The 21,968-nt window shown below is 44.6% G+C and overlaps 1 protein-coding gene across 3 annotated transcripts in view; it reads right to left on the bottom strand.

The window, feature by feature from the left end:
• nexmifb (neurite extension and migration factor b) overlaps positions 1-18,055 on the bottom strand; it is a 342,720-nt gene extending 324,665 nt beyond the window's left edge. For 2 of the 3 annotated variants that reach the window (XM_072505753.1, XM_072505756.1), the window contains exon 1: positions 17,991-18,055. The gene's annotated coding sequence lies outside the window, so the exon portion shown is untranslated. The remainder of the gene's footprint in view (positions 1-17,990) is intronic. The other variant, XM_072505755.1, reaches the window with a different exon arrangement.
• Between the last annotated feature and the right edge of the window lie 3,913 nt (positions 18,056-21,968).

Here is a 21,968-nt window from a genome sequence, read left to right as displayed (position 1 = left end):
GACAGCAAAGGAGGGTGTAGTAGAGAAAACTGAATTTGATAAAAATAGATTAAAAGGGCAATGCTCAAAGTAGAAAAATCACCCAATCCAAACAGGTTGTATCCTAGATTGCTGAGGGAAATAAAGTTAGAAATTGGAAAGTATGGCTTCCTTCTGTACTGCATCATTTTATGGCAGCGTTTCTGCAACATGCTTATGCGTGTAGAGGTTCTGTCCAGATGCATAGGGGACGATTCTCCAATATGGAGCCCAAGTGTTCGCGCCGTCGTGAACGCCGTCACGTTTCACGACGACGCAAACCGGGCCCGGGTACGACCGATTCTGGCCCCCACTGGTTCACGCCGCTCCAGCCTCCTTTCACGGCGCCAAATGGGCACCACGCCAACCCGCGCATGTGCGGGGGACTTCTTTAGTGCGCCGGCCCCAACTCAACATGGCATCTGTGTTCAGGGGCCAGCCGCGCCAGAAAGTAGGCCCGGGGTGGGAGGCCGGCCTGCCGATCGGTGGGCCCCAATCGCAGGCCAGACCCCATCGGAGCCTCCCCCCCCCACCCACCCCCCCGGTGAAGGAACCCCCCCCTCCCACAGGCCGCCCCCCCGACCGTTCGCGCAGAGTTCCCGCCGGCAGCGACCAGCAGTGAATGGCGCCGGCGGGACTCGTGTCGGATCCGTGCGGCGGCTCGGCCCGTCCGGGCCGGTGAATCGAGTGCCGGCGTTGTGGCGCGGTTGCGGCGAATCTCCGGCCCGACGTGGGGCTCAGAGAATCGCCCCCAACGTTCCTGCGCACACAACTGAGATATATATACTGTACCCAAAACAGGCTAATCATAAGATGCAAGCTTCATTTTGATGTCGGACAGCAAGTTTGATTGGTTATTCATATAACGATATGTATACTTGCTTCCTTGTAACAGAAAGCAAAGAAAGCTCCATTGTAAATTCATATCTATTCCACTATCTAACAAAAGCGGTATGACTGCATGTCACATTAGGAACATACCTGCAATACTTTATCACAGGTAAATTGTTTCTAGCTGATTGACCCATATTTCATATCCCATTAATAAAGCAGGAAGTCACAATTTAACAGGAAGAAAACCTAATTGGCAAGTGGCCATTTGAAATTACAAATCAAAAAAAGGGAAATCAGTAATGGCATCCAATAAAAGGTGGGGTACAAAGCAACAATAATTTGCAATTCATTTCCAGTATTCAACATAATAAAATATATCATGAGGTATTTCACAGCAGTTCTATCATACAACACTTTAAGCAAAACTTTTAGTCAACAAAGTTTGGTCAAAGAAAGATATTTTAAGGAGCATCTGTGGTGGAAAGAGAAATAGAGGGGTTTTAGGGCAGGCCGGAGGCAACATCAGAATGTAGGACCTTGGCAGCTGGAGGAATAAACACCATTGGTGAAGTGCTTAAAGTGCAAGATACTCAAGTGGCCACAGATATCTTTCGGGTAGGAGGAGATTATAGAGATAGGGAGGGGTGAGGCCAGGGAAAGAAAAACATTTTTAATTGACATGCTTAACCAGGAGCACCTCAATTAAAGTAGGTTAGCGAGCATGGGGTGAAGGGGCTTGTTGTGAGTTAGGCCAGTAGAGATTTGGATGATCTCAAGTTTACACACAGGTTAAATCTGAAAGGTGGGCATTGAAATAGTCAGGCCTAGCGATGACAAAGGCATGGACGAGGGTTTAAAGAACAGATAAGTTGATGCATAAGGAAATGCTAGAGAAATGGGAATATGTGGTCTTGGAAATTGTGCACGTGTGGTCAGGAGTTCATCTCAGGGTCAAATATGACACCAAGGTTGTGAACAGTCTGGTCCAGCTTGTTAGTTCCCATGGGAATGGATAGAGTAGGTGACTAGGGAATGGAGTTTGGTTCCCAATATTTAGTTAAAGGACATTTCTGCTCATCCAATACTTTTTCAAGGAGGGGCTGGTTTAGCACAGGGCTAAATATCTGGCTTTTAAAGCAGACCAAGGCAGGCCAGCAGCACGGTTCAATTCTCGTACCAGTCTCCCCGAACAGGTGCCGGAATGTGGCGACTAGGGGCTTTTCACAGTAACTTCATTTGAAGTCTACTTGTGACAATAAGCGATTTTGATTTCATTTCAAGTAGATTAAAACAGCTGAGAGTCTACAAAGGTGGTGAGGTGGAAGTGGGTGTCATCAGTGTACATATGGAAACTGATGCTGTGCTTTCAGATGGCACCAGGTAGCAGCACATATGGAGAAATAGGAGTGGGCAATGGTACATCCTTGGAGAACACCAGAGATAACTTTGTGGGAGAGGGAAGAGAAGCCAATGCACGTGATTCTCTGGCTATGACTGTAATAGATAAGAACGGACCCAGCAAATGCACCCAGGTGGATGGTGGTTGAGACACGCTGAAGGGGGATAACATGATAACTGTGTCAAAGGCTGCAGGCAGGTCAAGATGGACAAAGAGGATTGTCACAGTTAGGTACAAAGTAATTTGAGGCTTTCATAAGAGCCGTTTCGGCACTGTAGGATGGATGGAAACCTGATTGGAGATACTCAAGCATGGAGTTCTGGGAAAGATAGATATGGACTTGCGAGTCGACAAAATGTTCAAGGACTTGAAGGCATAAGAGAGGCTGGAGCTGGAACACTAATTTTCAAGAAACAGTGAAAGGCAAATGAAGGGTTGATTTTTGATTTGGTGAGGAGGACAGCGCCTGTGGAGAGAGAACTGTTAACAAATTGCAGCCAAGAAGGGAAGTTGGGTGGTCCACAATTGAGTAGGTCTAGTGTTGAGGGAAGCAGCAGGTCGATCGGATGGACGAGACAAACTCAGAGAGGGCGTGGGGGGAGGGGAAAATCGGAAAGAAACTAAAGGGCTAGGGAAGGGGGAATCTTAGGGGACATTTGGTACAATCAAATTATTTTAAAATAAATTTTCAAAATGCTTACATCCAAGCTAACATTTTTTTTGTATTGTAATGAACATAAATTACAAGCTTACATTAAATTATTAAATATGCCTATAAAACAGCATTTCCTGCATTTGCAATTATTGTAATAATGTTTTATATTAGAAGTCTGTAAGCTTGAGTCAAGTTCATGCAGGGTCCCAGAACTATTGATGTTAGTTGGAACTACAGCTCCCAGCATGAATCCGTGCATACAACTCCTGGAATATTTCAACACTGACCATTAATGTGCGCTGGACTTGGTGTTTGTAAGCCCGAGCTTCTGCAATGAAAAATCACTGTTTATAGGGATCCCAGGGAACCATATTTAGCACAGTGATAAATAGCAAAACATTTTTTTTTAAAACACTCCGAGTTTCGAAGACGAAGTACAGCACGAGCTCTTCAATTTATTCAGGGATAACTTCTCCAAAAATAGAGAAAATTTAGGTTACTACATTCAAAGGTTACTTATTGCATATTACGTGTTTGAATATCAAATTTTATAATGGCCTAAATTTGATGTAACAGGGCATCTAATAGAGTCTCCATTAGTTAGACTTGCTCTTACACTATACCTTTTTACATTTTTTTGCATGAAAAGGTACAAGCTCATAATGATGTGCAGGAAAATGTGTATTTTGGACCAGAGTGATCAGGGGAAGCAACTGTGTGTCTCCTTAATCATTAAGATTGAAGGATTGTGGAATTAACAGCGCAAAGGAGGAGGATGTGTAAATTAGAGTGGGTGAACTAATTGGCAAATTACGTACAGATAGAGAAATAAAGAGAGGCTAAGGAAATTATATTAAGAGAGCAGCGGGAGTGTAAAACAAAGGAAAAGTTAAAAAAATTAAAATAGTTACATCTCCAAAAATAGTTAATACCTAAAGGAATTAAATACCATACTTTTAATTTTCAGTGCTAGAGGAGCTGATTGGCAGTTGTGAACATTTACCTCATCGTTAAATGGGTACTTGTACTTCAGAATGGAACGGACAAAATGTAAACTTGCTCGATGAGAAGTTTGGCTCAAAAGTTGAAACCTACTACACGAGTACAGCAACTTCATATCATTCAATGTGTTATAATGGGGAAGTAGATAGCACGTGGGTTTCCTCCGGGTGCTCCGGTTTCCTCCGATAAGTCCCGAAAGACACGCTGTTAGGTGAATTGGACATTCTGAATTCTCCCTCTGTGTACCCGAACAGACGCCGCAGTGTGGCAAGTGGGGATTTTCACAGTAACTTCATTGCAGTGTTAATGTAAGCCTACTTGTGACACTAATAAAGATTATTATTATAAGATGGCAAAGCTAAAATTCGAAGAGCGCAGAGTTTAACTGTGGATCTGCCTTAAGTTGCTGCACCAATTGCACATAATGGTGAATGCCTTTAGAGTCACTGATATTTTGACAGGCAAATCTGAGTCAGTGTATCCTAACTATACAGTCGTGCCTGTCTTTTGCATATTTGCATGGGGGAGTAAAATAAAAATGATTGTTTACATAAACATGAACTGCACTATTATTCAAGTCTGAAGCGAATTCTGAGTTAAAGGGCGGGATCTGCCAGTCAAGTTGCACCAGAAAAGCAGCGCCGCGTGATGCATCGTGACTGGTAGATGCCGGGGATCCCACTTCTGGGATCTACCCGGCACGCCACGCGGGATCCAACGTGATCTCGCGAGACGTTGCAATGTGAATCGCAACATTGTGAGAGGGATCACTTTCTGGCAAGTCTGCATATCAGAGTGAGACAGTTCGTCTCACTCTAATTTGAATTCTCGAGATCTACCCAAGGCGTTGGATCTAACCCCCTCGCCTTGGAGACCTCGGGCAACCGCCGTTCAGTGCTGGTCTGCAGAAATGGGGACCAGACAGAATGGCACTCGTGGGGGTCTCCCAGGGTATTGGTGGGCCCCAGGTGCTTGTCCTCTGGGCATTGTTTGTGCCACCTGGGCTCCTTGACACTGCCAGCCTGGCATTGCCAGGGCACCCACATGGCACTGTCAGCTGGCAGGGGTACTGCCAGGGCGCCAGGCTGGCACTGCCAAGCAGCCGTTTTTTGCACATTGGTGACGGAGCTGGGGTGGTTCCCTGCGTGAGTCTGGGTGGGGTTGGGAGTTGTGTCAGGGGCCCGAGAAATCGGGACGCCATTTTGCTGCACTGAAGAATTCAGGCAAGCGCAGTTCCTCAGTGCTGAAAATAGGGCTAAGTGTGGCCTCGTTGGGGAGTTCCGCGCTGAGGCCCCCAATCTACACGGCTGGGCGTTAGATAGTGGGGTAATTCCTGGCACTCAGAGCGCCGGGAAACACCTGGCTAATCTCACGTGCTGCTGGATTCTGTCCCCTTTGGGGTAGATCGCGCCCATTGTCTTTAATTAACAATCTTTTGCAAACAAACAGATTTTGTTTAAATTCTTTAAATACTACAGCAGGTACATCCATCAAGAAAAACAAGGAAATTGAAATATATTCCCGAGACTGTGAAGTGAAAAACCACACTCTAAACAGATAGTAAAGTGCTGCTCCATGTATTGCATGTAGGTGTTTATTTAAATTGATATGGTATTTAATAAGGTATAGGCAACATTTATTCATTTTCCAAAACACTTGCGAGCAGGTGTCTTAAAACCTGTTTTGAAAAATTATTTCATTTCATATGGGCACACTCAAGCATAATAAAAGCAAAATCTCTGAGTCACCTTGTTCAATATCAAGGAAGGTAAACTAGTATGTAAAAGTGCTGTGTCTCACATGTGTTGTCCATAATACCCGTCTATATGAAAATGTATTATTTGTACCCGATTTCGGAGTACAAAATTTGGGACAAACAGTAACAAAACACAGCTCCGATGAAAGGTCGTCAACCCGAAATGCCGGGCTCAATTTTCCCGCAAAAGGTGGTGGTGGTGGTGGTGGTGGAGGGGGGAGCAAAGTCAGCAACCTGCTTGTCATATTTAAATGGTAAATGAGGCTTTTTAATCAAACCAATTGATAATTTCATAAAACATCTGGAGTGAGCAGCAGGGCTAGACCGGGTTTTGGGGGTGGGGGGGGGTCATTCTTTGCGGACTGCCCTATGCTGATCATGGGGTGGTTCCCCTTCAGTTTGACCCCACCCGTCCTTATCCCCCACTCCCTCCCTTAAACTCACACCCCACCTACCTATCTCCCTAATCTAGCTTATCCTGGGCGGCACGGCAGCACAGTGGTTAGCACTATTGCTTCACAGCGCCTGCGTCCCATGTTCGATTCCTGGCGTGGGTCATTGTCTGTGTGGAGTCTGCACGTTCTCCCAGTGTCTGCGTGGGTTTCCTGCGGGGGCTCCGGTTTTCTCCCACAAGTCCCGAAAGACGTGCTGTTAGGTGAATTGGACATTCTGAATTCTCCCTCAGTGCACCTGAACAGGCGCCAGACTGTGGCGACTAGGGTCTTTTCACAATAACTTTATTGCAGTGTTAATGTAAGCCTACTTGTGACAATAAAGATTATTATTACCTTTCCAGCCCAAGTCTCTAGACTTACCTGCTCCAGGGATCCAATGCCTAGAGACCCTATTTTCTCCAGCAGTCCTGCCAGCAGCCACAGACATCTTCCTGGTGCTGCGGGGATTGATGGAGCTGCCGGCCAATCGCCTCCAGAGGGAGGCGCCAGTGAGGGGCGAAGTCTTGTGGGGAATTGCTCTTTTTTTTTTGTTCATTCATGGGAAATGGGCATTGCAGCATTTATTGCCCATCCTTCACTGCCTTTGAACTGAGTGGCTTGTTGGGCCTTTAGGTAATGTACTTTAGAGAAGGAAATCTGCCATCCTTACCTGGTCTGGCCTACATGTGACACCAGACCCACAGCAATGTGGTTGATACTTAACTGCCCCCTCAAAGGGCAATTAGGGATGGGCAATAAATGCTGACCCAGCCAGTGATGCCCACGTCCCATGAACGTATTAAAAAAAAGTCAGAGAACATTTAAGAGTAGCACATGTAGCACAGACCAGGTAAGGGCAGCAGATTTCCTTTCCCAAAGGGCCAGGTGGGTTTTAACAACAATCAATAATGGCTTCATGGTCATCATTTGACTCCTAATAGCAGATTTCTTTTATTGAATACAAATTTCACCATCTTACACCCAGGAACCCAGACCATTACATTAGGTCTCTGGATTACTGGTGACAATACCGTTACACCACCGCCTCCCATCAGGGTTAGTGCGGGGCAGGTCAGCATCTCGATGAATGTTTACGGTGGGGTGGGGGTGGGGGGGGGTTGCATTTTCAACCCCCCGTCTATATTATTCAGCCCACTGACTGTTTCTTTTCTCACAGGTGCTGTTAGATCTGCGAAATATTTCTAGCATTTCCTGGCTTATTTTAGTAACAAAACACACAAATGCTTCAGAATGCAGTACATTAATCAACAAATAAGCAAGAATGAAAACCATTATCCACGAAGCTCACCAATGGATTATCAGCAATCAGCAATGCAAATAAAGGCAAACCAAAATTCTAAATTCTTCCTGAAAATCTTTTCAACTGCCATCTCGGGTCCCCTAACAAATTCAGCACTCAGTTAACATTTCTAACATAACATAAACATGAAATTTACAAGAAACTGATTAAAAGTAACTTTCCAAAATGTGTCATTCTCAAGCAGAAAATACAACCAATGCTTCCTGGTAGAAGCCCATTCCTTCACATGGTCTCCAGTGATAGCACAGTTAACAGGAAACCAGAGTCACGACCTACACACCCCAACATTTGCTCATGATTGACAATTAAATATAACCACTCCCAAAGCATCGCAACACTTGCTATTTGTAAGATCTGCTCCCTCCTGTACACCTCTGTCTTAATGGAAAATTACTGCAATCAAAAAATCCCAGAGATATCATTATTGTAAGCAGTTATGTTCAAAATGAATTTGATCAAAAGCAAATGTAAAGCACGATCACTTCAATACTTTGCAGGGGTAGCTGCTTTGAACCAGAAAGTAGCCAGATTTTCACCTTCATCCTTCCCAGCCATAGGGGGAGGTGGGTATTACTATCTTTTTCTTAGGATTTTCCTCTAGTGGTATGGCCAAGATTAAAAATTCAGTAGCCAGGGGGGCAAATTTTAGAAATATTAATCAATTTGGCACACATTGCCAGATCACAACTGTTACCATTTCTTCTAGTGTTTACTTAGCGTATCGCTAGAGGACATCATCCATTGTGTCATGTGACATGACTGTTCTACTAAATGGGGCAGAGGAAAGACAGATCCAGCAGGCCGAACTGGGTATCTAGGAGGCACTGTGGGCCTGCAGCAGAATGATACCTCAAACTGTAACTGCATCCTCCAGCACATCCCTATCTCCACGATCATCATCAAAATGAGAAACCAATCCCGGCTCAATGGGAAATATAGAGGGCATGCCTTAAGCAACACAACGATGAGGATGAATGCATAACTTAGTGAAACTTTTACATTGGGATATCTTCTTGACGGATAGCAAGAGCAGCAGACTAGGCTAGTTTGGAGGTTTCACACCCAATGAATCAGAACTCAATACATCCAGTCAAGGATGGTGGACAACTAAATAACTGACAGGAGTAAGAGGAGGCTCCAGAACATCCCCATCTTCAACTATAGTGGAACCCAACATATGAGAGCAAGGGATAATAGAAGTATTTTTGTGTATTTAGCCAAAGGTGTTCTGAACTTGGCCTCCTCCTGAGTCCCCACCATCGTAGTTGCCAATGCCCAGGCAATTTGATTCACTCCACTTGATGTAACACAGCAAAATGGACTGGATACTGCTCAGGCAGTGGGCCTTGTCTGTTGCAGTGAAGACCTGTGTCCTCGGGTTAGCTGGTGTCATGCCCGATACAAAGGAAGATATTTGTCACAGGCCAATCTTCATAATTCCAGGACATTGGTGGAAGAGTTCCACTTGGAAGCATCCTTGGTCAAATCATCCTTAGCGGCTTCATCAATTACTCTCCTTTCACCACAAGGTCAAGAGTGGTCCTGTTTGCAGATGAGTCCAGTGTTCAACTCCACTGACAGTCCCCCAATAATATAGCACCCTCTGCCAACCTTCCATAATATTTGGACAACATCCAGGTGTGCACAAACAGCATTTGTGCCACTTACTACCAGCTAATGACTGATGCTTATGACTAATGCAAAGTTGAGAAACATTTCCCACTCACAACCCTACCCACTGCCCTCCCTCTCCCAATGCCTCGTAGTATCACCATCACTGAAGAGACTACCATTACTGAGTCCCTCACTACCAACACCACGGTAGTCCTGGAGGAGCTTTATCAATTTAATGTCAACATAACTGGGCAGAGACTGGGTTCTCTGTAACAAGTTACTCACTTCCTAACTCCTCAAAACTCTTTTCTTTTTGCACAACAGCTATCCTTCAAGCATCACCACCAAAATAAATTAACTGATCATTCATCATATTGCTCTTTGTGGGTGTGCACATCTTTAAAAAGTGGCTATCCAATAAAAGTAATTAAATGGACTGTGAAATACTGAGGCTATGATGGGCATTATAGAAATGAGAGATTTTTCTTTTGGTGGGTGTTGCCTCTGAAAATACAGTGAAGGAATTAAAATGTCCTTTATTACTTTCCCTGAATTTGTCAATCTTTATTGAGACATATTTTGTTCATAATTTCTTCATTCATTAAATTTCACTGTTATTTGTGGTATTCCACCGATTGCATCAAAGGAATTGTCATCATATTGAAGGTCCTTTTTTATCTCTTTCAATCGATCACATTTGCATCAGAGTTCTGCAATGTATAGCTTTGCGGTTTCTGTTGAAACTGCAATAGGCCTGATGACCTGAAATAAATTCTAAAATGATGTTTAGTGCTAGACTGTGATGGCTTACATATGAAAGAACCTTTGTTCTTTTTACACATAAAACAAGTGGTGCAATTGAGCTGTTGTAGGAGAGCCGTTATACCCAGCTACATACAACCATGGCTTAACGGATCTTCACATGATCAGGAATTCTGTATTTAATTTGGTTACATGGGGGTTTATACTAGTGAAAGAACTTTATTAATAGATGGAAAATAATCAGGAGCAAAATGAAAAAAATCAGCTGGAAATTTTTCATGTGAGGAATTTCAATGTCATTTGGATATAAAGCATTATAATAGGCCCCGCATTTACAGGAATTTTTCAGGATGTCTATAGCATAGTGTTACATTTTTTTGTTGTTGAGGAAATTCAAGTGTGCCTAATTCATACTGAAACAGGAGGCCATTGGGATAGTCATGTACCAAAAGCTCAAATGAGGGTTTCAGCAACAGATCAGCAGGGTTGAGGTTCAGAGAGGGAATGTTATGGAAGAAGGAGGTGACCCTTCTGATGGTGTGGATACGGGGCCCGGAGCTCTGTTTAAGAATCAGATAGGGGTTTGAAGTTACAAACAGTCCATTTCAGCCTCAGAGAGTCACCGAGTGAGGTGGAATCAGCGGCAAGGGAACAGAATTTGTGGTAGGGCCGAGGATAATGGCTTTGGTCTTCCCCGAGAAGAGGAAGCTTGGTTTGATGAGCAAGTAGAAGGATGCAGCAACAGCAGATAAATACTTGATCTCGAACTCCCACGATAAGGACTTTCATGAGCTCCTCACTAGTTGTTGGATGTGACAATAGATGGCTTGGGAAAAGAGTTCAAGGAGATGGCTGGTTGTGAAGAAAAGAAGCTGGAGGGTATCTGAGCACTCCATTTGTTTGACCCAGTGGTGCTTGATGCGATCCAGCCAGAAATGGTGATGAATTGCTGGACAAAGGTTTCTTTAAAAAAAGATAATTAATTCTTGGCATGTGGGCACTATTAGCAAGGCTGATATTTATTGTCCATCTTTATTTGCCCCTGGGAGGTCGTGGTAGGCTTACCTCCTTGAACTGCTGAAGTCAGTGTGATGGAGGTGCTCTCACAAAGCTGCGAGATTGTGTACCATATACATTCAAGTCTGCACCCTTTGGACTTAAGGGAGAGAAATTGTTGACATAGTAGGGACAATCAAGCTGCTTGTTTTTTCCCCCGATTGGTAGAACTGAATTCTTTTTAAACAATTGGAATTGCATATTAATTTTGTTTAATTATATTCAGATGGTGGCATTAATTCGGGTTTCGCTTGATTATAAATAAAGTGACACTTATTGAAACTTTGATGGGGATGATTTAGGAGGTGGATGCTTATAATGTTTCACTCTAAATAAATGGAAGACAATCAAAACATTGGCTCCTGTGCAATCCTTCATTAACTTAGCCCACTATACTATAGGTACTTCTGGCTTTCCAGAATATAACATTGCAGGCCTATGATAAGGCACAGTCGGTCTAACCCTGCTTGCTCATATTGTGTCAGAACACAAAGACGTGATAGGTTGCGTAGCAGAACCATGGCTTTGTTTTGTCTGCAGAAGTTTAGACCTCTCAAAATTGAAAGTCTAGACTGTCAGCATTTTCTCTTGCCTGCCAACAACTGCAGGAAACAGCAGCATTCAAACAGCATTCCAAAATATAGAAGTACCTATGGCATTCTGGAGTAAGTTACCAGGAAAGCCGAGAGTTCAAATGCATTAAGGGGCAGAGTTGTTTCAGGAAAGAGAAGGGCTGGAGAAACATGCTGGAAAGATGGTAGCAGGAAATAATCTACAAGAAAAAGAAAATTTGTTGAACCCAATAGCCTTTTCTTGCTCATAAAGTCCTTCTGCTTTACAAATGGGTTTTACACAATATATTTCTTCATGATCTCATCTGCAGTGCCTTCTATCATCATGCTTCATACAAACTCTTGGTCGCGCATTTTCTGCGGCCATCAACACAGATCACCCCACTGGTATCAGAGGTCTCCCTTCCCGTCATCCACCTTCAGACTAAAATACTGTGAGCAATTCACCTCTGTCCACAGTAGTCTAAAAATAAAGTGACAAAATCAAGACCGAGTAAAACTTGCCAATGAAGAAAGGTCATGGTTCACCAATAAGAACATGAATATTAGGGCGGAACGGTGGCACTGCTGCCTCACGACACTGAGGACCCGGGTTCCTGTCCGTGTGGAGTTTGCACATTCTCCCCCATGTCTGCGTGGGTCTCACCCCCACAACCCAAAGATGTGCTGGGTAGGTGAATTGGCCATGCTAAATTGCCCCTTAATTGGATTATTTTTCTTAAAATCTTTAAAAAAAGAATATGAACATTCCAGGTCGGAAACATATTCTAGAACTTTCCAGATCAGAAACATATTCTGGAACTAGAAGCAACTGGGATGTTATTTTAGAAGAATTTAGAAGAATACAACAGGCAGCAGTTAAATGCGCAGTCAGAGGGGAAAAAAAATGGCAAACTTCACCACAATAGCAAACTTTTAGTCTGAAGTGCAATTATCTGTGTGTGGTTCTGTTACCTCCAGACTTCACTTGCTACTTCAATGTGCTCCTGGCTTGTTTCCCACATTCTACCCTCCAGATGTCATTCAAAACTATGCTGCCTGTGTCTTAATTCATCCCAAGTCCATTCTCCGATCATCCCAGTGCATTCTGACCTACATTGGTCCTTGGTCAAGCAGCATGTTGATTTTAAAATTCTCATCCTAGTTTTCAAATCCATCGATGACCTCACCACTCCCCTATCTCTGTCATCTCCTCCAGCACCTACAACTCTCCGAGATATACTCAGTCATCTAATTCTGGCCTCTTGAGCATCCTCGATTTTAATCACTCCACCGTTACGAGGCCGTTCAGTTACTCGGACCCCAAACTCTGGGGTGTTCTCCCTAAACCGCACCGTCTCCCGAACTCACTTTCCTCAATCACGGCACTCTTTAAAACCTACTGCCTGTGACCAAATATCTGTCTGCGGCAAAGCTGCGCGACCATGCAGCAGCCCAAAGCTCACATACCGGCTGCACACAAGTCCACCCTTTGCGCATCCAAGCTAAACAATTTGAAGATGTCGTGCAAAATCAAAATTAGAGGTATATGGCTCTGTGCCATATTTTATTTTATAATGTTCCTTTGAGCGTCTAGGGACATTTTATTACATCAAAGGTGCCAAATAATACTCACCGCCTGAAAAGGGGTAGAGGCGTGGGTTTCCTCCGGGTGCTCCGGTTTCCTCCCACAGTCCAAAGATGTGCAGGTTAGGTGGATTGGCCATGTTAAATTGCCCTTAGTGTCCAAAATTGCCCTTAGTGTTGGTTGGGGTTACTGGGTAATGGGGATAGGGTGGGTGGTGTTGACCTTGGGTAGTGTGCTCTTTCCAAGAGCCGGTGCAGACTCAATGGGCCGAATGGCCTCCTTCTGCACTGTAAATTCTATGATAATCTATGAAAAAACCCTCAACTCGTTTAAAAGGTGAATGGATGCGCACCTCAAATTCTGTAATCTCCAGGGCATTGGCTCAATTGCTGGAAAACCTGCGCCGTACATTTTCTAAATATCTGAAAAGAGGAATGTGCAGGGATGTAGGGAGAAGACTGGGGAGTGGCCAGACATGAATTGCTCCTTAGGATGTCCAGCATGGATACAGTGAACCTAATGGCCACCTTCTGTGCTGTCATGGTTCTATGAAAAAAAGTTTGCTATTGTGGTGAAGTTTGCCATTATATTTCTCAGAAGAGTACAATAACTACAAATAAATTAAGGAGCACTAATTCTTGTCTATGCTTCAGAACTTCAATCTGAATTTCCATGGAACACGATTGGATCCTTCTCTCCAAACCCACTAAAAAAGAACAAAGAACAATACAGTACAGGAACAGGCTTTTCGGCCCTCCAAGCCTACGCCCGCCATGGTACCTGCCTAAACTAAAACCGTATGCACTTACCAAGTCAGTATCCTTCCATTCCCACCCTATTCATATATTTGTCTAGATGTCCCTTAAATGCCGCTATCGTAACTGCTCCCATCACCTCCCCAGGCAGCTCGTTGCATATATTTACCACCCTCTGTGTAAAAAAACTTGCCTCGCACATCTGCTCTAAACTTTTCCCCACACACTTTAAACCTACGTCCCCCAAGTACTCGACTACCCTAGGAAAGAGCATCCAACTAGGCTCCTTATAGCTGCTGTGAGACTCGGGGGGGCGGGGGGGTGAGAGCAGAAGGCAAGGTCCAATAAGTGAAGGAAAAACAAGAGAGCATCCCTTCGAAGTTGTCATCACACACACATCTCCTACTACACAACCAAAGTGCTGCAATGACAGTTGCTTGGATCAGATCAGCCGACCATCTTTCGAATTAGAAACATAGAACACAGGAGGCCATTTGATCCCTTGTGACTGTACCTACAAATTAGATCCACTCCTCTGTTCTTTCCCCATAGCCCTGCAAATGTTTCCTTGTCAGGGCAATGCAGAAAGACGAGAAAATAAATCAACATTTCCTGTATCATAACCTGATGACTCAGCAGGTTTTGCAGTCACTGGCTGAGTTGTACAATCTCCCAGGTTCAACCCCCGCTATTACTAAGGTAGGTGCATTCAGTTAGTGTGGCTGTCGAACTGCTGAAATTAGCCTTGGTAGTTCTGGGTTAGAGAAAATTAGCTCACGCTTGAACATTATCCAGTGACCCTTGTAATTACATGCACTTAGTCATCCACAGGGATGTAGGATATATGTTGGTACACAAAGTATACACTTAATTTTCAAAGACAAGCATGTATCATTTTAGACAATGAGCATGCCAGAAGTCGCTGGCACTGTAGAAAGCTGAGAGTTCCTCAAGTTCTGTCCCTGTTATCTTGATGGATGAATCGTGAGGATTTCAATTCGGCCCAAGTGCACTTCTGGAAACCCCAAATACGTTGCTGGGTCTTTTGTTTGGTTGGCTGTTTTTTTTTTTGCTATTTTAATAAAATAATCTAATGAAAATGGACATGCAGCCCATCAAGCCAGTGTTCTCTTTGAAAGAATTTCCAATTTAGTCCCACACCCTAGCCTTCTTGCCATAATGCAAAATCTAAGTTTTGAATGTAGAACAAATTATATGCAAATGTTTCCAAACCAAGTGGTGTGAGGGCCAATGGGTTAAGTAAATGAAAAGATGCACTGGAATAGCTTGAAGAGCCTTTTCTCTTTCTGCATTCTTATGTGAGGATAAGGCAGGGTGAGAGTGCCCTTTAACTAAAATAAATGAACAAATGCTACCATGTTCTTCTAGTATTAAAAAGTCTGGTATTAGCCTACAGCAACATGTTTATAGATACTAAATTACAAAGCACACTGGATGTCAATCTGCTGCTTGTGGCTTGCACACAGATCAGAGATAACACCACATTGTCAGTATGCACACAGTTGTTTTTGTCCAGTTTAGTGGGTATATTCTCTGCTATGAAGCATGCTCAACCAAAAGCATTTAAGTACGTATAAAAGTCAGTTCTTCAATGCACCAAATTTACTGCCAAAGATTAAAGCATGCTGGGGGAAAAGGGGATTGGACAGGCACCCAGAGTGTAAGTTTTCAATATGGGGTCCACAACTCTCATGGAATCAAGGAGGGGGAATCCCAGGAATTTCAAGAAGTTGTCAAGTCTGGTCGGTTGCCAGCCATATTATATATATGCCTCAGGCACAGGATCTCAGTATTCTCAATTCCACATTTTGAATTCGGCGACCTACTTCTGGTGCACACATACTAAAAATCCACAAATTAGGCTGAATTTGCTTTGAAGTCAGAATGAAGGGACTGTTAACCAAACTCATGGAATGGGGTTCAATATTTGATACAGGTTGCTTTGGAAAATAAATCATATATATGATATACAGTATTTCCATTTCTGAACTTGCCATTACATCACTCAACATTAAGCGTGGATAGAATCAAGCTTTGCTGTGAAGCTCCTTGCAGCTGAAAGGTCTGCCAGTACTCACTGTCAGTGGTGACACATGAAAAATGACCACTTTGCAGAGGTACCAGAGAGTACAAGCCACCCATGAAATTTCAGGGCAAGAGTCAATACCTTCAGGAGAGATGGGGGAGGGAAGTGAGAAAAATACATTTGTTTCTTTTCAATGATTTTTTTTAAAAATTCAAATATCCAGCTACAAGGTTATAATCTAATTGCATAATAAACTTCTATGAACCCTAAAAACAGGTCAACAGCGGGTGACCTGTTCCCAGTTGCTTCACAGTTTTTAAAGTATGCTCTGCACTAGAGATGTAAGATTGTTTGATGCACCGCAAAATATTAACATTTATTGCAACACAGCATATTCATGGTTCTCCCCATTTTTCCACAAGGTTGTATTTCCTGGCCACAATCTCTATTGCTCCCCCCCCCCCCTCCCCCACACCTTACCTCATCCTACTATGGCCCCTCTTCTCACTAGAGGTTCAGAACATGAAAAAACACACCCCAAAGCCCAATTGTTCGACTGAATTCCAAGGTGAATGGCATCGCAACATGTTAAGCCACAATAAGAAATCTTGGTTTAAACACATTTTAAAAGCACAAGCTACTTCAAATTATATTTCTCAACACATCTCTGTTGTACAATTATGTATTTTTCAAAAAACCATGCAAGATGCTGCTAGCAAGCTAGACTACAGTCCGCTATTTTATTTTCCATTTAAAGCCTTTTGATAAAACTCGAGATCTTCAACAGGTATTTATTTATTCAGGCAAATAAAATTTTATCTGAAATAAAATTCAGTCAACATGCCACTTTGATATTTTAACTGCATTAGTGTACAAAATTAAATCAATATACATGCAAGATAAAACTGGGTAAATTATACGTTTTTGGCAAAATAAACTTATATACAATCTAGTACATATCCCGTACCTTCCAAATTTAGGAAAATTACTTGGGCTCGTGCAACCCAAGTTCTCCGAAAAGAACTAACCTAAGGATCAAGGTGTGCCTGACAAATCTTGACTTTTCTAGATGATTACAGGAAAACAGAATTCATAACAGCATTCACAGTTCAAAGTGGATATCCTTTAACAATTCTTTTTTAAAAAAGTAAAAGTTAATAGCAGGGAGTTGGATTTGAACGCAAATGGAGAAAAAAAAATCTCATTGTTGTCCAGAAAAGTACGACTTCAAACATACATACTGTGCGGTGAGTCAGTGTTTGAATGGTATTCCTTTTAACAGATGCAATAGATATTTTAAAAAGTAAATATTACTGCATTTCCAAACGATGTAGTAAACAAGCAAGCTTTGAACATCTGACATGATTTCATGCAAAATGAAAGGGTACCAGTTCCTACATCTACTCTATTTGTGGTCTTTGTCTCTTCGCTGTAGACATGATCTTTTCTAGATGTGTGAATTAATGACTGCCATACCATACATTAAAAAACACTTACAGGATTTTTGTGTATAACTACAGTAAACCTGTCATTCTTGGGCTCTCCCCTCCCCTCCACTCCCCACCAAAAAAAAATCTGCAGCAACAGACTAAGAAGGGGAGGGGGGGATACAATGGGCTGGTTTTAATTTAATTAGAATGGCTGTCACTATTTCTGAAAATATTTTCTTGGCAAACCGAAATTCATTAATGGCTCAGTAAATCAGTGATATGCAGATTTATTGTCTATTCCCTGATCTCACGTTAAAACTCCATCACAGGCTGCAGCACTCATTTACTGGAGGACATGCTCCAACATTTCCTTTTTTTTTAATGCCCCCTTTCTCACACCCCATTCATGTCTGCTGTAGGCCATCCACTCCACTACTGAAGCAAACGTAACCCACACACACGCGTGCTGCAGTTGCAAATTAATCGCTCCCAAACGAGAAAGCATGTCAAAAAGGAAATCTGCTGCATTTTAACGTGCGGGGAAAGACACCTTTCATCCGGATGCGGAAAAAAAAAACCACACTCTCTGATTGCTACAATTGGTATCTCCACACAGTCACTCGCAGGCCTGAACATGTAACCTTACTGAATGATTCACTCGCTTTAACAAAGATTGCTACAATGTTAAATGCAGCAGGGGAAGGTGGAAACACGGGGACCGCTGCTAAGCTTACACAGAAATTGTAAAGCAGAAGAGAGCTGCCATACCTGTAGATCCGAATGCAGCATTCCCACTAGCAGGGTGCACTGTGCTTTGGGGGGGGGGGGGGGGGAGGTGGGGGAGGCCTGTGGCACTGTCCAAGCTCCAGTTTTTTTTTCCTCTCCTTCCACGCCTGGTTTTTCCAGTGCAGGTGTCGCGCCTCTCTCGGATGCAGGCAAGGCTTTTCCCAAACCCACCCCCTTCTCCTTATCTCTTCCCCCCCCCCCTCCCCTCCTTACATCTTTTCCTGCCACACGGCTCCCAAGACAAACATAGAAATGAGGATGAGGGAAAATATATATATATATATATACAAACAACTATTTAATCCAATTCCTCGGATTTGCTCTTTGAAGAAAAAAAGCACTAATTTAATATGGAAGGGTTGCAAAAAAAAACTGGGAGGTTTTTTTTTGGAAGGGTCTTGTTGATTATTATCTTTTTGTGTGAGATATATATATATATATATATCTTTCCCCCTTGTCCTGCAGAGGGGTGTACCCGGCTCCTCTACTGCTGGATGTCAGATGCAGCCCTGTGCCATTGTTTCCAGCCGCTGCTGCGCTGCCGACGAAACCCGGAGCGCGTGCACCGAGAGAGCGGGGCGCGTGCACCCGGAGCGCGCGCGCACGGCGCGCCCCCCCCCCCCCCCCCCCAGCGCCCCTTCATCCCGCGAGCTCCCCCGCCCCGCCCCCCTTCCTCACTCCCCTACCTGCGGACTCTTTTTTTTAAACCCAGGTGAGTTCCGTTTTAAGCTGCTGCAGATCTTCTAACTCCAACCACCCCCCCCCCCCCCCCCACATATCCCATCTTGGGCCTCGCCTCCAGAAAGACAGACTTGCATTTATATAGCGCCCTCCGTGACCACCGACAGCCCTCTCGAAATAATTACCAGCCCATCAAGTACTTTTTGAAGTGCAGTCGCTGCTGTAATGAGGGAAACCCAGCCGCCAATAGGCGCTCGGCGATCCGCGCTGACTGCAGTGACGGGGTAAAAGCAAATTTGTGCGCGGAGTCTGCACGTTCTCCCCGTGTCTGCGTGGGGTTTCCTCCGGGTGCTCCGGTTTCCTCCCACAGTCCAAAGGTGAGCAGGTTAGGCAGATTGGCCGTGCTGAATTGCCCCTTAGCGTCCAAAGCTTAGGTGGGATTACGGGGATAGGGTCGAGTAGTGGTCCTAGATAGGGGTGCTCTTGCGGAGGGTTGGGGCAGACTCGATAGGCCGAATGGCCCCCTTCTGCACTGTAGGGATTCTATTATTCTCTTGGGATGCTGGAATCTGGAACAAAAACAGAAAATGCTGGAAAATCTCAGTGGGTCTGACAGCATCCGTGTGGAGGGAGGTAACGTTTGAGTGCGGATGACTCTTTGACAGTGATCGGGTAGCCTTTTTGTGATATTGATTGAGATATAAATATTGGCCAGATGGGATTAACTTTCCCTGTTCCTCTACACAATGGATCTATAAGGGATCTTTCGCATCTACCTGAGCAGGTAGATGGGGATGTATTTAACGTCACATTCACAGAATTGTTACAATGCAGGAGGAAGTCATTTGGTCTATCTTGACTGAACCAGCTGGAGCTCCAAATGAGCAATTCCTCCAGCTGCATTCCCATGCTTTCTCCCCATGATACTTATTCTTTTTTTTTCAGATACTAATCTAATTCCCTTTTGAAAGTTTCGATCGAATCTGCCTCCATCACACTTTTAGGCGTTGCATTCCAGGCATTGACCACATGAAAAAGCTTTTTTTTCTTGTGTCACTTTTGGTTCTTTTGCCGATTATTTTAGATTGTCTTGTTCTCCAGGGAGAACATCACCCGACAGTGCGGCACCCCCTCAGGGCTGCGCCGGGGGCGTCAGCCTGGAATTTTGTGCTGAAGCCCTGGAGTGGGGCTCGAACCCAGACCCTTGTGATTTGGAGGTGAGAGTCCTATTAACTGAGCCACGACTGACAGGGGTATCCTCTTGCCGGGATTTTATTTCTGCAGGAGTTCTACGATGGGCTTGGAGGGATAGCTTTGTCTTGGAACTTGGCATTTCTGTAATAAAAAATAAAATTAAAATATTGCAGAAGCTGAAAAATCAAACAACAACAAAACAAAACCCAGAAACATGCTTGAAACACACAGCAGGCCATTCCTCTTGGAAAGAGAACACGTTAAGGTGCATGATTTTTGAGTGCAGAGGCTTCAGAACTGAAAAGATAAATGGACAATGTATCGTAGAATCCCTACAGTGGAGAAGGAGGCCATTCAGCCCATCAAGTCTGCATCAACACTCTGAAAGAGCACGCCACCCTATCCCAACAACCCCGTAACCTAACCTACACATCTCTGGACACTAAGGGGCAATTGATCATGTCCAATTCACGTAACCTGCACATCTTTGGACTGTGGGAGGAAACCGGAGCACCCGGAGGAAACCCACGCAGACACAGCGAGAATGTGCAAACTCTACACAATCACCCAAAGCCAAAATTGAACCCAGTTCCCTGGCGCTGAGGCAGCAGTGCTAACCACTTTGCCACCATGCTGCCCAATATATCTTCAATGCAGTCAGAAATAGTGATGGGTATATGAACCGCAGAGGGATCTTGACTGAAATGAGGGACTAAACCCTCTCAGTCAAGTTATACAGACAGAAGAAATAAGGCATTGACGCGACCATCAATTCACTCGAGACGGGAGTAGAGGTAAACCGTGGCTTTAATCAACTTAGAACAGTGCCTGCCTGCGACTGATCCAATACTGAGAACCACCTACAGGTCGACTGCTCGTTATACCTCCCTTCAAGGGGTGGAGCCATGGACGGAGCCCATACAGGCTCCAACATGTTCCCCTATGGATAATACCATACAATGGCCCATAGGAGGAGCACACAAGGGCAACAGCATAGCACAGATACAAATACAATGGTGGATTATTGGCATAATACATTCACCCCCTGTTATAAAATGAAGTCGGGTTCATAAGTTGAGCCGGTCCGGCGCACGGATTGTGCGCTGTGATCGCCGAAGCTCTGGCGTTGTTGTTGGCCCGGGTGTCAAGATCGTCCGTGCTGGCATCGGTAGAGAGGGCGCCGGTGCGGGTACAGACGTGGACTCCAGGAGCGTCTCTTCTGGACCTTCATTCCTATGGATCGGTGAAGGGGGGATGGCGGGCGGGAGGGAATGCGGGAACCATATAGGGGTGGGGACGTTGGTCATGGTAGGTTGGGCAGGTTATGGTGGGGGGGCAGTGGTGGTGGTGGAACCTGTGGGCGCCAGGTCCCAGAGGGAGACCGTATCCTGTCGGCCATCGGGGTGTTCGATATAAGCGTACTGGGGGTTGGAGTGTAGGAGCTGGACCTTCTCTACCAGAGGATTGGACTTATGGCTCCTGACGTGTTTTCTGAGTAGGACTGGCCCCGGTGTCTTCAGCCAGGACGGAAGCGAGGCCCCTGAGGTGGATCTCCTAGGGAAAACAAATAGACGGTCTGAGGGGTCTCATTTGTGGCCGTGCAAAGTAGGGACCTAATAGAGTGGAGCGCCTCGTGGAGGACTTCCTGCCAGTGAGAAACTGGGAGATTCCTGGACCGCAGGGTCAGTAGGACGGTCTTCCAGGCCGTCGCGTTCTCCCTCTCCACCTGCCCGCTTCCCCTGGGGTTATAACTGGTCGTCCTGCTCGAGGCGATGCCCTTACTGAGCAGGTACTGACGCAGTTCGTCGCTCATGAACATGGACATGGACATAATTGGGGAAACCAAACACTGTGAAGATACTATGTAGGGCTTTAATGACGGTGGACATGGTCATGTCGGGGTAAGGGATTGCAAAGGGGAAGCGGGAGAACTCATCAATAATGTTGAGGAAATTCGTATTGCGGTTATTGGAGGTGAGGGACCCTTTGAAATCGATACTGAGGCGCTCAAAGGACCGGGATGCCTTCACCAGATGGGCCTTATCTGGTCGATAGAAGTGCAGTTTACACTCCGCACAGATCTGG

The sequence above is a fragment of the Scyliorhinus torazame genome, chromosome 5 (assembly GCF_047496885.1).
Source record: "Scyliorhinus torazame isolate Kashiwa2021f chromosome 5, sScyTor2.1, whole genome shotgun sequence".
In the NCBI taxonomy this organism is placed as follows: domain Eukaryota; kingdom Metazoa; phylum Chordata; class Chondrichthyes; order Carcharhiniformes; family Scyliorhinidae; genus Scyliorhinus; species Scyliorhinus torazame.
This window is presented reverse-complemented; position numbering and strand designations above follow the sequence as displayed.